The sequence below is a fragment of the Cnephaeus nilssonii genome, assembly GCF_951640355.1.
Source record: "Cnephaeus nilssonii genome assembly, chromosome: 5".
In the NCBI taxonomy this organism is placed as follows: Eukaryota; Metazoa; Chordata; class Mammalia; order Chiroptera; family Vespertilionidae; genus Cnephaeus; species Cnephaeus nilssonii.
Window position 1 is genome coordinate 26,174,102 of NC_137076.1, and position 14,935 is coordinate 26,189,036.

General features: G+C 39.1%; 2 protein-coding genes across 2 annotated transcripts in view; both read left to right on the forward strand.

The window, feature by feature from the left end:
- The window catches only part of LOC307098912 (olfactory receptor 7E24-like), a gene marked incomplete at its 3' end in the record, with an annotated part of 280,559 nt that overhangs the window by 83,187 nt on the left and 182,437 nt on the right, over window positions 1-14,935 (forward strand). The gene's annotated exons all lie outside the window — the stretch shown is intronic.
- LOC307100251 (olfactory receptor 7E24-like) overlaps window positions 1-14,935 on the forward strand; it is a gene marked incomplete at both ends in the record, with an annotated part of 28,258 nt that overhangs the window by 1,623 nt on the left and 11,700 nt on the right. The gene's annotated exons all lie outside the window — the stretch shown is intronic.

Here is a 14,935-nt window from a genome sequence, read left to right on the forward strand (position 1 = left end):
GCAGGCCAGGGTTGCCGCCGGCAACAGGGGAAGCAAAGCTTTCCGCACACCCTGGCCCGGCTCACCCGGTTAAGGCTACAAAGTTTCAATTGTAGAAGGTGAATTAACTGCCACAGAGATGGCTGCTGGAGCCCCAGGCTTGGCTCTGCTCCAGGCTACAAAGTTTCAATTGTAGAAGGAAAATAAATTCCAGATACCAGGGCCTCCCCTTGGGTTGCCAGGGGGCATGGCCGGCCTGCAAACCACCACAGGCCCCTTGCTCAGGCCGCCCCACACCCCAAGGGAACCCCCACCCTTATCTGTGACACCCTTCAGGGCAAACCAGCTGGCCCCCACCCATGCACCAGGCCTCTATCCTATCTAATAAAAGAGTAATATACAGATTGATCATCACTGCAACACACAATATAGCTGCCCCCATGTGGTCAAAGATCCTGCCCCCATGTGGACACAAGATGGCCACCAGAAGATGGCCAGCAGGAGAGGGCAGTTGGGAGGCACCCGGCCTGCAAGGGAGGGCAGTTGTGAGGGACCAGGCCTGCAAGGAAGGGCAGTTGAGAGGGACCAGGCTTGCAAGGGAGGGCAGTTGGAGGTGATCAACCCTGCAGGAGAGGGCAGTTAGGAGTGACCAGGCCGGCAGAGGAGGAAAGTTGGGGGCAAACAGGCTGGCAGGGAAGCAGTTAAGCATCAACCAGGCTGGCAGCGGAGTGGTTAGGGGGTGATCAGGCTGGCAGGCAGAAGCGGTTAGGGGCAATCAGGAAGGCAGGCAGGCGAGTGGTTGGGAGCCAGCAGTCCTGGATTGTGAGAGGGATGTCCGACTGCCCGTTTAGGCCCGATCCCACCAGGATCGGGCCTAAACGGGCAGTCGGACATCCCTCCAGGAGTCCCATATTGGAGAGGGTACAGGCAGGGCTGAGGGACAACCCCCCGCTGTGCACGAATTTCATGCACCGGGCTTCTAGTTCCACTTATATGAGGCACCTAAAGTAATCAGATTCATAGAGACATGAAGTAGAATTTTGGTTGTCAGGGAATAGGGAGTTAGTATTTAATTGGGAAATTAAGAGTTTTATTTTGCAAGGTAAAACGAGTTCTGTAGATGATTGTTGGTGATGGTTTCACAGCAGTGTGAATGTACTTAATACTATTGAACTCAACACTTAAAATGTTTAAGATGGTAAATTTTATGTTAGGTGATTTTACCACAATAAATCAAAAGATATCCTTTTAGTTATAGGGGACATATTGTCCCAACTGTTGGGTGTGTCACTTAGCCCTCAGTATTAGTCCACATAGGGATCTGCCTCAGCTGCAGAGAGCCACCATAACCAAGGTCATGCCTCCTTCTGAAGCGGCTCACATGCCATGACATCTGGCATCTGGTCACCAATACCAGCCAACCCTAAAGGCTCATGCTCAACCCAGACCTTCCTGGTGATTTTAGGAGGCCGTTGATGGGCTTCAACTTGGCTTGACTTCTTCCACTGCCCTTCCTTGTTACGAAGAGTTTGCATAACCACAGAGTCTGAGGGAACAGTCCCTGCAAGACTGTTTTGACTTAAGACACCAGCCACAAGTTCAGAAGTCCCCAAGGCCACCCTTACTTCATACCAGTAAGCCACAAACTTAGGGTCTCCCTCATATTCAATAATTTGCTCAAGTGACTCAGAATGAGGGCATTTCCTCGGGTTGAAATTGAGCAGCATGAGCCATGGAACTCAGAATAGTGCTATACATATGGTTACAGTTTGATTACAGCAAAGGAATACAAATTAGGACTAGTGAAAAGAAGATATACATAGGGAATATCTGAAGCATCCTCTACGTAAAGCTTCTTGTCCTCTCCTCATGAAGTTTTGATCCATTACCTCGTCCTGGTCACAATGTGACAAATTACTCAGAGTATTGCCACCAGGTTGCACACCTGAGCTTCTGTGTCTAGAGTTTTTATTGAAGCTTTGTTACATAGATGTGATAAATTGAATTATTGCCCATTTTGTTGAACACAATTTCCAGCTTTCCTCCCCACAGGTTGGCTGACATCATTTGGCCTAAATCCCCACCCCTTGATTTACCTGGTTAGTATTTTGGCATGACCAATCCTCATCTTGAATCACCTCATTAGTATAAAATATAAGGTAAGGTTGATTGGGCCCACCACAAATAACCAATCAATCCTATCATTAGAGAAATTTAATGGTTACCCCCAGGCCTGGGATTAAGGTCATATCTCTGTTTAAGTGAGGCCAAATTCATGACTACACATCTGCTCTACCACAGGTGTTGATTCCAGGAGCACTGCCTGCTAAACATCCTGCATGCTAATTGCTGTCTCAGAGTCTGCTTGGCAAGGAAGTCAACTTGGGATATCTTCTTACTAATAAAATTATTTTGGGGAGATTTTAAAGACAATTCCAAGGTATTTCTTTAAATAGTCAGCGATGTTTTACAAATTAGAAACCCAGTGTTGGATTCAGTGATGGGAAAATACAAGGAGAGGAGATGAAGTATTGAAATTTGGTGCAGTAGGGAATTCCCCATAGAAAATCTTAATGGATATAGAAATCCCAACTCAAAAATGTTTGATAGAAAGGGAGTGCAGAGTTTGAAATAATAAGGTAATATAATATATGATTGAGAATCATACTTTAAAAATATTTATTTTAAAATCTGAAACCCTAGGGCAGTAGTCGCCAAACTCATTAGTCAACAGAGCCAAATATCAACAGTACAACGATTGAAATTTCTTTAGAGAGCCAAATTTTTTAAACTTAAACTTTTTCTAATGCCACTTCTTCAAAATAGACTCACCCTGGCCGTGGTATTTTGTGGAAGAGCCACACTCAAGGGGCCAAAGAGCCGCATGTGGTTCGTGAGCCGCAGTTTGCCGACCACGGCCCTACACCAAAGTAATTAAATGATCTGAGCCTTAGTTATATGATTTGCTTGTCCCATTCTTCAAAAACAGTTCATATAAACATTTTTGCTCTTGAAAGAATGTCCTAAATAGCTTCTCAGTGTTCACTATCTCCCCCTTTATTTGACAGCCAGATTGATTTTTTAGGTGTAACCAGAACTTGTGACTTCTCTGCTTAGAACCTTCCAACCATTTTCTGTTAGTCCTAGAATGAAATTTGAACTCATTGCCAAGGTCTCAAAATCCTTCATAATCTAGTCTCTTCTATCCCTTTCCAACTCCCTCACTGGTCCCTGGATCAGCAATGTAAACATCTCTTGGGAGCTTATAAATGCAACTTTTCCGGCCCTACTCCACCTGCTGAATCAGAACCTCTGCAACAGACCCATTATGGGGGATTCCATTGCATGCTAAGTTTGTCTAGACATATTGGCTTTCTTGTAGCTCTTCAAGCAGACCTCTTGGCAACCTGAGGACCATTAAAATTAATTGTCTATGCCTGGAATGTTCTTCCCCTTTTTTTCTCAACTTTCCACTTAAATATCAGCACTTAAAGATACCTGACCATCCATATAAGTTCTCCTGATATTCTCTCCAGCAAGTTAGTCTCTATTCCTCTTTTATTACCATTGCCTTCTCAGTGATCTAACAGATTTTGAGTGTCATGAAAGATTGTCTTTGTACCAGGCTGTCTCAACTATTTTGTTCCCAGTTAAATTGATGAAATTCTCAAGAAAGTGAGCTTTACTCCTCTTCCAGTGCAAAGATTTTTGTGAATTGTGATATTATTGTCACAAACAAGCAAGGTATTGCTCACATGTACTGCCAAAAAAACGTTGGTAGAAATTTGTTATAAAGACATTTCTAGAAAAACCACTCATTATGGCAAAGAAAACTTGCATGCGACATAGTCAAACACATAAGTAAGACTATTTAGGATTACTGAAATAGGGGTCAAAACTCTTGTAATAAGGAAGAGAAATTGAACTCAACTCCACTGAAAGATTAGGCAGGAGGATTTTTAAAATTGAAATATCCAGAATAAGCAAATGCATAGAAACAGATTAATGCATAGGTTAATGGCCTGTCAGGGTATGGGGCTGTGGGGTAACAGGGAACGACTTTAAAAATTTTTTAATTACAGTTGGCATTCAATATTGTTTTTATACTAGGAGCCCAGTGCACAAATTCGTGAACCTTGAAAGAAACTGTGGGCCGTGAGGCTGCAGTGGGCACAGGGCCAGGTCTCAGCCCATCCTCCAGGCTCCCACCTGGCCCCTCCTGCCGTGGCCCCCGGTCCCCTGTCTGTCCGCAGCCCTGCTGTGCTGCCGCTGCTCTCACATGCTGAGGTCACTGGCCCCACCTGCACCCACTGATGGTGTGGAAGGATTGGGGCCAGCACCCTCAGTGGGTGCGATTGGGGCGGGCGTCGTCAGGGGGTGCGAGCCGCAGCTGCTGCCCCCAATCGCCCCCCGGGAGCAGTGAGAGGTGTCAAAATAAGATTAGTAAATCAAAGGGTAAACTTCATGTTTAGTTTGGTAGGTATTCTGCTTTTTCAAATATGTTTATTCCACCTATAATTATAAAATTAATGCATGAAAATTCCAATTGTTCCAAATATCTGGCCAGCACTTCCTGATTTTAGCCATTGAGTGAAAGTTGTGGTAATATATTTTTTTCTTTCTTTTTAAAATTGTTGACAATATTACAGATGTCCTCCATCCCCCCCCCCCCAACTACCCCCATTTACCCACTTCCATCCAGCCCCCACCCCTCCCTCTGACCATCACCACACTGTTGTCTGTGTCCATGGGTTATGCACATACATTCTCTCATCCAGTCCCCCCTACCTGTTCCCTCTGACAGCTGTCAGTTTGTTCCATGTATCCACGCGTCTGGTTCTGTTTTGTTCATCAGTTTATTTTGTTCATTAGATTCCACATATAAGTGAGCTCATATGGTATTTGTCTTTCTCTCTGGCTTATTTCACTTAGCATAATAATCTCCAGGTCCATCCATGATATTGCAAAAGGTAAGAGTTTTCTCTTTTTTACAGCTACATAGTATTCCATTGTATAAATGTAACAACTTTTTAAGAAAAGATTTAAAAAAATTGATTTTTAGAGAGTGGAAAGGAGAGAGAAAAAGAAAAAGAAACATCAATGTGAGAGAGAAACATCGATCAACTGCCTCCTGCACATGTCCCCCGTCCTCCCCTCGTCCCCTTCGCCATCAAGGATGGTGCCCACAACTTGGGCGTGTGTCCTGACCAGGATTTGAACTGGCAACCTTTTGGTGTATGAGTTGATGTCCAATCAACTGAGCCAAATTGGTCAGGGATACCACACTTTTTTTATCCACTCCTGATGGTCACTGTCCAGATCTTGGCTATTATAAGTAACACTGCTGTGAACATAGTGGTGCATACATCCTTTCTGCTTGGTGTTTTGAAATTCTTAAGATATATTTCCAGAAGTGGGATCACTGGGTCAACAGGCTGTTCTATTTGTAATTTTTTGAGGAAACTCTATACTGTTTTCCACAGTGGCTGGACCAGTCTGCATTCCCACCAGCAGTGTACCAGGTTTTGTTTTTTTCTCCACATCCTCACCAAAACCAGTTGTTTGTTGATTTATCGATGGCAGCCATTCTGGCTGGTGTGAGATAATACCTCATTGTAGTTTTAATATGCTTCTCTCTGAGGATTAGGGACGACGAGCATTTTATCATATATCTATTGGTCATCTGTATGTCCTCTGGAGAAGTGTCCATTTAGGTTCTTTGCCCATTTTTAAATCAGATTGTTGGTGTTCTTGGTGTTGAGTTGTTGAAGTTCTTTATAGATATTGGAAATTAACCCTTTATCAGATGTATTATTGGCAAATATGTTCTACCATACAGTGGGTCTCCTTTTTGTTTTGTTGATAGTTTCTTTTGCTGTGCTGAAGCTTTTTTGTTTGATGTAGTCCCATTTGTATATATGTTCCTTTGTTTCTCTTGGCCTAGGAGATGTATAGGAGAAAATACTGCTATTTGAGGTGTCTGAGATTTTACTGCCTATGTTCTTCTAGGTTTTTATGGTTTTGCAACTTTTAAGTTTTCTATCCACTTTGAATTTATTCTTGTATATGGTGTAAGTTGGTAGTCTGTTTCATTTTTTTTTTGCATATACCTGTCCAGTTTTCCCATCACCATTTATGGAGGAGACTATTGTTACTCCATTGTATGTTCTTGCCTCCCTTGTCAAATATGAATTAACCATAGAGATGTGGGTTGATTTCTGGGCTCTGTCCTGTTCCATTGGTCTGTATGCCTGTTCTTGTGCCAGTACCAGGCTGTTTTGATGATAGTGGCCTTGTAGAATAGTTTAATATCTGGTGTTGTGATCCCTCCAGCTTTATTCTTCCTTAAGAATGCTGATGTTATTTGGGGCCTTTTTTGGTTCCATGTAAATTTTTGAAATATTTGTTCTAGGTCTGTGAAATATGCATTGGTATTTTAATAGAAATTGCATTGAATCTACAGATTGCTTTGGTAGTATGGACATTTTAATGATGTTAATTCTTCCAGTCCATGTACAGGTGTTTTTTTTCTCCTGGGTTAAGTTTATTTCTGGGTACCTTATGTTTTTTGTTGCAATATAAAATGGGATTGTTTTTTTAGTTTCTCATTCTGATAGTTCATTATCTATAATAATAAAAGGACATCATTCCGGATGTCCTTCTGGGCCAAGCCGGGGCTGGAGTGAAGCCCGGCTCCCGGGTGCCCACCAGTGGCTGAAGGGAAGCCGCCTGGGTCCCAGGTGCCACAGGGAAGCCGGTGCCAGCAGCCGGGGGAAGGAAGGCCTCCTCTTGCACGAATTTTCATGCTTCTGGCCTCTAGTTGTTGTATAAAAAGACTACTGCACCCTGGCCAGGTGGCTCAGTTGGTTGGAGCATCGTCCTATACACCAAAAGGTATGTGTTCAATTCCTGGTCAGGGCACATGCCTAGGTTGTGGGTTCAATCCCCCTTTCGGGCACATATGGTAGGCAACTGATCAATGTTTCTCTCACATCGATATTTCTCTTTCTTCCCTTCCTCGCTCTCTGCAATCAATAAATCATTGGGTGAAGATTAAAATAAAATAAAAATGATACCTATTTCTGAATATTAATTTTGTATCCTCCTACATTCTTGCATTCATTTATTAGATCTGGTAGTTTTTTTTGGTGGAATCTTTAAGGTTTTCTATGTACACTATCATGTCATCTGCGAATAATGACAGTTTTACTTCCTCCTTTCCAATTTGGATGTCTTCTTGTCTGATTGTTGTGTCTAGGACTTCCAATGCTATGTTGAATAAGAGTGGTAAAAGCAGACATCCCTGTCTTGTTCCTGATCTTAAGGGGAATGCTTTTAGATTTTGCCCACTGAGTATGATGGCTGTAGGTTTTTCATATTATGGCCTTTACTATGTTGAAGTATGGTTCCTCTGTTGCCACTTTGCTGAGGATTTTTATCATAAATGGGTGCTGGTTTTTTGTTTTGGTTGTAATTTGTATTTACTTGACATGAAATGATATTAAATACTTTTATATGTGCTTGTTGGCTCTTTAGATATCTTTAATGAGGGCCTCTGTTGAAGCATTTACCCACTTATTTTATTTGAAGGGTTTCTTTCTGGTTACTTGTCCTTTATTGTATGTGTGGCTATCTCTATAGTTACATACATATACATGCCATATATTATATATATGTTATAATATGTATATTATATATACATATGTTGCAGGAAACTTTTTGTAGTCTCTGTCTTGTGTCTTCACTCTTTTCATATTTGTTAGCTATAAAGGGAATCTATTGGTTTGATTACCGGAAAGTCCTTGTGTATTACTGGTTTCAGGTATGGCTAGATCCTGGGGCTAAAAAAAAATTATCTGGATGAATTCTGTTTCAGTATCTTGCTGTACATCTTCCCTGTATTCCCTATTTTTCTTGGCATGCTATCTCTCTTCATAGTTGGCCCCAGAATATTCAAGCTGCTTTCTTTCCAGGTTGGATTCTCAGGGAGAAGAGTAATGGTCATTTGGGACAATTTCAATATGATTACTACAATTGAAGCTTATTGGCTCACTTGCCCACTGTTATCCAATGGAATGCAAAACTCCAATCTGTTTAGACTGGCTCCTACACTCATCCAGAAACCAGAGTAGAGTCTATACTTGCCTTCTCTAGTCATCATTTGTTTCTTTATTAATTTTAGAATCTCCTTATCAATTTTAAAATAAAATTGGGACCATGCTTGGAATTGAATTGATTTTATAGAATAATCTGAATGATTTTATGGAATAACCTGAATGAAATTGACAGCTTTATAATATTAAGTCTTCCAAATGATAAATGTAATATAATTGTCCATTTACCTGGGTCATCTTTAAATTCTTTTAACTGTGTTTTGTAGTTTTAATTGAAGAGGTATTGAATACATTTACTTAATTTATTTCTAGGTATGTAGTATGTTTTGCTTTGTAAATATTTTTATTTATTTTCTTTTTTGTTTTTTCAGGCTAGCACATAGAATTGCAATTTCTTTTTGTACATTGATCTTTTATCCTGTGACATTTATAAATTTAATTATTTATTCAAGTATTTATGGCTTATTTTAGATTTTCTGTGTATACAATCCTGTCAATAACAATAAAAAATTCTCAACTTTATCTTATTTTTCTTGCCTCACTCCTTTATAGTGATGAATAGATATGATGTAAACAAACATCTTTGCCTTGTTTCTGATCTTAGGGGACAGTGTTCCATAATTCACCATTAAGCATAATAACATCTCTTGAATTTTTCATAGTTAATGGCATCTTTTAGGCAAGCACTATCTTTTCAACCATCCATATAATATGCACTCTCTATGTTATGGAAGGAATGTTAAAAGAAAGGAGAAAATCCAGTCAATAAAATACGAGAGACCAAGATTGCTTGTATCTTTGAGTGAAGACATATGGCACATTGTTATTATTATATACACTAGAGGCCTGGTGCACGAAATTCATGCACTGGGGCGGGGCTGGGAGGAGGTTGTCCCTCCTCCCAGCCTGCACCCTCTCTAATCTAGGACCCCTCAGGGGATGTCCGACTGCCTGTTTAGGCCTGATAAACTGGCAGTCGGACATTCCTCTCACTATCTGGGACTGCTGGCTCCCAACCGCTCGCCTGCCTGCCGGGTTGCCCCTAATCACTTCTGCCTGCCAGCCTGATCACCCCCTAACCACTCCCCTGCCAGCCTGATCTATGCCTAATTGCTCCCCTGCTGGCTCGATTAACCCAACTGCCCTCCCCTGCTGGCCCGGTCGCCCCCAACTGCCCTCCCCTGCCAGCCTAGTTGCCCCTAACTGCTCTCCCCTGCCAGCCAGCCAGCCATCTTGTGGCAGCCTTCTTTGACCACATGGGGGTGGCCATCTTGTGTGAGGATGTGAGGATCAATTTGCATATTACCTCTTTATTATATAGGATATTGATTTATAGTTTGATGTGACCAAAATAGCTACGGTTTATTGAGTGATTACTATGTCAGACACTATTTGAAGCACTTTATAGCTATAATGCATTACTCTTCACACACACACACACAAAACATTGAAATAATTGCTGTCATTATCTACATTTTACAGATGAAGAAAAAGAGGCAGAGAAACAGCTTGTCCAAGGTCACATAGCTTGTGAGTAGATAAATCTTTGTGGCTTCAGAATTCACATTTTACCTACCACATATTATTATTAAATAGAGTAATTTGTGGAGATAGTATCTGTTGCACAGCAATAAATGCTGACATTTTTTAGCTTCAATATTAACTCAAAGTATAACTTCTGAACAGTAATTTGTAATAGTTAACATTTAAAAAAAATTACCATGTGCCACATACTCATGTATCCTCTTTTCTTAACACAAAAACTTAAACTTTAGCCCCAGCTGGTATAGTTCAGTTTGTTGGAGCATCATCCCACACACTGAAAGGTCACGGGTTTGATTCCCCATCATATCACATGCCTGGGTTGTGGGTTCAGTCCCCAATTGGGGCATATGTGAGAGGCAACCAATCAATGTTTCTCTTTCTCTCCCTTTCTCCAAAATCAATAAGTATATCCTTGGGTAAGGATTTAAAAAAATTAACTGCAAAATTTAATTTTATAAATTGACTGCTTCTGATTTCCAGATGAATGTCCTCCTTCAGTAATCCTCTCAGTTTGTCTCCCCCTCACGCGTTTCGATTTTTTTTGTGCCAAAAAATGAAACAAAATTCTCTCTCCCCAAAATGTTCAACTGTACAATGTCAATCATGTACACATTGTTAGTACACAATGTTAGCAACAGATCCCCAGGCTTCCTCTTCCCCATCCTTCATGACTGAAACTATACCCAGCCAACAACAACTCCCCACCACCCCTTCCTCTCAGCCTCTGGTAACCATCATTCTACTTTCTGTTTCTATGAGTTTAACTACTTTAGATGCCTCATGTAAATGGAATCATACAGTATTGGTCTTTTTTGTGACTTATTTTACTTAGGATAATTTTATGAAGATTCATTCATGTATATGACAGCATTTCCTGTTTTAAGGCTCAATAATATTCCATTTCTGTATGCACCACATTTTTTAAAATCCATTGATCTGTGAATGGATACTTAGGTTGCTTCCACCTTTTGGCTATTGTGAATAATGCTGCAATAAACATGAGCGTGCAATATCTCTTCTCTTCTCTGAGCCTCAGATGCTTAACAGCAAATTTGGATCTTCACTTACCTTTCAAATAAGACTGCCAGATTTATCAGGAAAATAACAACAAAACATGCTCAAATTGGAATTTCAGAAAACAATGTATTTGAGACATACTTGTACCAAACAATTCTTCGTTGTTTATCATAAATTCAGTTTTCAATGGGCATTTTGTATTTTATCTGGCAACTCTACTTCTAAGGTCACTATGAAGATTAGACATAATATGATGAAATCTATCAGTCATATGGCAAGTTTACATCAAATGTGGTATCTATTTTTATAACTTCTATATATTTGCATTTAAAATAAGAATCCCAGGAATTAAAAATTAATTTGATATTGCTATCTTTGCGATAATGGACAAGTTTAAGCTGTGATCCTGAGCACTTCACCTAACTTCTAAGTTTACTACAAAGTATGATCTTTGGGTGAAAACTAGGGTGCCACCTTGTTTTCATAAATGACATTGTATTGGAACACAGCCTTGCTCATTCATGTATATGTTGTTGATGGCTACTTTTGTGCTATGAAGACAGTGTTGAGTAGTTATAACAAAGACCATATGGCCTACAAAGCCTAAAATATTTACTACCTGCTTCTTTACAGGAAAATTTGCTGACCATTTCTTGATGTTATTGGTGTCATTGTTCACTTTATGGGGTTATGCTGAGGAGAAACCAAATGTATGTAAAGTGCTTAGGACAGTGGCACATAGTAAAATATTAATGAGCGGAAGTTGTGGTTATCATATCAAGAGGAAAAAATACACAAAAATTCTAGAGATGTTAAAATGGCATTTGGTAAATTATAACCCATTCCAGATGAGAAATTTTAACAGAACAAGAATATAAAGAACAAAATATGTACAATAAACTAGAACTAGTATGAGGTTTAATGTAGGAAACTTGGAATCCTGTTCATCATAGTGAATAAAGTTACAAGTTCATTCTATCACTATTATATTTCTACTATAGTAGGTAACCTCTGCATTAGGACAGAAACTTAAAAAAGGAAAGAGACCATAATAATGAGTAATTTCAGATAATATGATTGTACTCATGGAAGACAACTAGAACCACGCTTAGAATAAAGAAGAGTTCTAGAAAAAGAAGAAATGATTAAAAAGCATGAGGATAGTTTAAGGGACTTTGGGAAAATGCATTATGGGGATACAAGAGGTAGAAGAAACTGATTGGGATAGAGATATGTGTGAAGAAATAATGACAGGAAACTTCCCTACCCTGGTGAAGGAAAAAGTCACACAAATTCAGGAAGCACAGAGGGTCCCAATCAAGATAAATCCATAATTAAAATGGCAAAGGTTAAAGACAAAGAGAATCTTAAAGGCAGCAAAGGAGAGGTAGTAACCTAGAATGAGTTCTCATTAGGCTGTCAACTGATTTCTCAAAAGAAATGCTCTAGGCCAGAGGGAATGGCATGAAGTATGTAATGAAAAGCAAGGATCTTAAACCAAGACTACTCTATCCAACAAGGCTATCATTTAAACTTGAAGGTGAAATAAAGGGCTTTCTAGACAGATGAGGGCTAAAGAAGTTTATTACCACAGAACAAGCATTTCAATAATTGCTAAAGGGACTGCTGTAAGAAGAAGAAGAAATAGAAAGGAACATAGGCATAAAGACCAAAAATGGAATAAATAAGTACTTATCAATAATAACCTAAAATGTAAATGGATTAAATGCTCCAATCAAAAGACACAGTAACTGAATGGATAAGAAAACATGACCTGGACAAAATGGACAAATTCCTAGACACATACAGTTTTTCAAAACTCAACTAGGAAAAATCAGAGAACCTGAATAGGCCAATAACATCTAATGAAATTGAAACAGTTATTAAAAAACTTCCCAACAAACAAAAGTCCTGGACCGGATGACTTCACAGGCAAATTATAAACATTCAAAGAAGAACTCATACCTATCCTTTTGAAACTATTGCAGAAAATTCAAGAGGAAGGAAGACTTCCAAGCTGTTTTCATGAGGACAGCATTATCCTAATTGCAAATCCAGATAAAGGCACCACACAGAAAGAAAACTATAGGTCAATGTCCCTGATGAACATAGATGTTTAATCCCCAATGAAATATTAGGAGATAGGATCCAACAATACATTAAAAAGATCACACACCATGATCAAGTGGGATTTATTACAGGGATGCAAGGTTGGTAAAATATTTGCAAATAATTAAATGTGATACATCATTTAAATAAAATGAAGGATAAACACACAAGATTTTATCCATAGATGCAGGAAAAGCACTTGACAAAATACAAAACCCATTTATGATAAAACCTCTCAGCAAAGTGGGCATACAGGGACCATACCTCAACACAATAAAGACCACATAAAAAAAAACCTAGAGCCAACATCATACTCAATGGGCAAAAACAAAAAGTGCTTCACTTAAGATCAGGAGCAAGACAGGGCTGTCTGCTTTCACCACTCTTATTTAACACAGTACTGGTAGTACTAGCCACAGCGATCACACAAGAATAAAAAATAAAAGGAAGAAGTTAAATTGTCATTATTTGTAGATGACATGATATTGTACCTAGAAATCACTAAGGACCCCACGAAGAACTACTGTATTAGATTTTAGAAATGAATTTGGCAAAGTATCAGGATACAATATTAATATCTAGAAATCAATTGCATTTTTATACACAAGAATGAACTGTCAGAAACTAAAAAGAAAAATCCCATTTATCATTGCAACAATAAAAAAATAAAGTACCAAGGAATAAACTTAACCAAGGTGGTAAAAGACCTGTACGCAGAAAACTATAGGATGTTGAAAAAAGAAATAGAGGAAGATACAAACAAGTGGAAGCATATACTGTATTCATGGATTGGAAGATTAACATTATAAAAATGTCCATACTACCCAAAGCAATTGATAGATTCAATACCTAGTAAAATAGCAATGGTATATTTCATGAATCTAGAACAAATATCCCAAAATTTTATATGGAACCAAAATACCCCAAATAGCTGTTGGAATCTTGAGAAAGAAGAACAAAGTTGGAGTGATCATAATACAGATATCAAACTATATTACAAAGCCATTGTAATCAAAATAGCCTTGTACTAGCGCAAGAACAAACATGTAGGTTAATGGAACAGAACAGAGAGCCCAGAAATGAACCCACATCTCTATGGTTAATTTATATTTGACAAAGGAGGCAAGAGCATACAACACAATAAAGACTATCTCTTCAATGAAAGGTATTGGGAAATTGGACAGGTACATAAAAAAAGAATGAAAGAAAGGAAGAAAGAAAGGAAAGAGACCACCAGCTTATATCATACACAAGAAAAAATTCAAAATGGATAAAAGAGTTAAATCCTAGAAGAAAACAGGCAGTAAAATCTCAGGCATCTCACAGAGTAGTATTTTCTCTTATACATCTCCTAGGCCAAGCGAAGAAAAGGAAAAAGTAAACAAATGGGACTACATCAAATTAAAAAGCTTCTGCACAGCAAAATGAAAACATCAGCAAATTAAAAGGGAACCCACTGTATGGGAGAACATATTCACCAATGATACATCTGATAAGGGGTTCATTTCCAAAATGTATAAAGAACTTATACAACTCAACACCAGGATTACAAGGGGGCTGGAGCAGGGTGTAGGGGTTCAACTGGGGGAAGGGAGACATCTGTAATACTTTTAACAATAAAGATAAATTAAAAAAATAGATAGCGACCTGAAGAGACACTTCTCCAAGAGGACATATATATGGCCAATAGACATGAAAAAATGTTCAATGTCACTAATCCTTAGAAAGATGCAATTTAAACTGCAATGAAGTATCACCTCACACCTTCCAGAATGGCTACCATCAATAAATCAATAAACAAAAGTGCTGATGAAGATGTGGAGAAAAGGGAACCCTGGTACACTGCTGGTGGGACTGCAGACTGGTACAGCCACTGTGGAAAACTGTATGGAGTTTCTTAAAAAAATTAAAAATGAAACTGCTGTTTGATCCAGCAATCCCACTGCTGGGAATATATCCTAAGGTTTCTGAAACAGCAATCAGAAAGAATATATGCACCCTTATGTTCATAGTAGCATTATTTACAATAGCTAACATCTGGAAACAGTCTAAATGCCCATCAGTAGATGAGTGAATAAGAAAGTTGTGGTACATTTACATAGGGGAATAATATGTGACTGTATAAGAGAAGGAGCTCTCACTCTCGCAACAGCATGGATCAACCTGGAGAT